Source organism: Sinocyclocheilus rhinocerous, unplaced genomic scaffold, assembly GCF_001515625.1.
Source record: "Sinocyclocheilus rhinocerous isolate Xijiao unplaced genomic scaffold, SAMN03320098_v1.1 C35952250, whole genome shotgun sequence".
Taxonomy (NCBI): Eukaryota; Metazoa; Chordata; class Actinopteri; order Cypriniformes; family Cyprinidae; genus Sinocyclocheilus; species Sinocyclocheilus rhinocerous.
Window position 1 is genome coordinate 1 of NW_015768719.1, and position 723 is coordinate 723.

Genomic DNA, 723 nt, shown 5'->3' on the forward strand with positions numbered 1-723 from the left:
CCGGATAAACCTGGGATGGAGCAGGTCAGGAATAACGTCCGAAACTAATGAAATGGTGTTAATGAGCCGTTAATGAATATGAGTGCCTCTGATGTAGGGGAGGGTTGAGATGTGGGTGGACATGTTCCCGAAGGATATGCCTGCGCCTGGACCCGCTCTCGATATTTCACCAAGGAAGCCAAAGAAGTAGGAAGCACTTGGTGAAATTCTTTAGCAAAATACAGATGAATATTTTATTTTCTAAATCTGTTTTGGTCACTGACAGATTTGAGCTCAGGGTGATCGTGTGGAACACAGACGAAGTCGTTCTGGAAGACGATGACATTTTCACAGGGGAAAAATCCAGTGACATATTTGTTAGAGGGTATGGGATCTTTTTCATTCAAATCATTTGTATATATACAGTATATTCAGAGCTGGGTAGTAGCTGTTTACATGTAATCTGGATCACCTATTCAGATTTCAAAAATTAAGTACAGGTACTTGTAATTAGATTATATTACATTTTAAAATACGCACGATCAGACTAGTTACTGTTCACACAATAGCAATAAATTATTCAGAATTTTCCTATTCTTGTTTTAATTAGATCTTACAATAAAACAACAGTAGTACTGGTATCTCCTAACAGCATGTACAGTCTTTGTTCTTAAGCATGTGTATGCACTGAATGTCTGTACAAAGACAGAAATAAAAGAAAATTATAAACCAAAATTAGAAAGA

General features: G+C 36.8%; 1 long non-coding RNA gene across 1 annotated transcript; it reads left to right on the forward strand.

Moving 5' to 3' along the window:
• LOC107735292 (uncharacterized) lies at window positions 1–342 on the forward strand. Its single transcript, XR_001639360.1, has 3 exons — window positions 1–24; window positions 98–186; window positions 266–342. It is a non-coding gene; the product is annotated as an uncharacterized LOC107735292 (long non-coding RNA).
• Window positions 343–723: the final 381 nt, after the last annotated feature.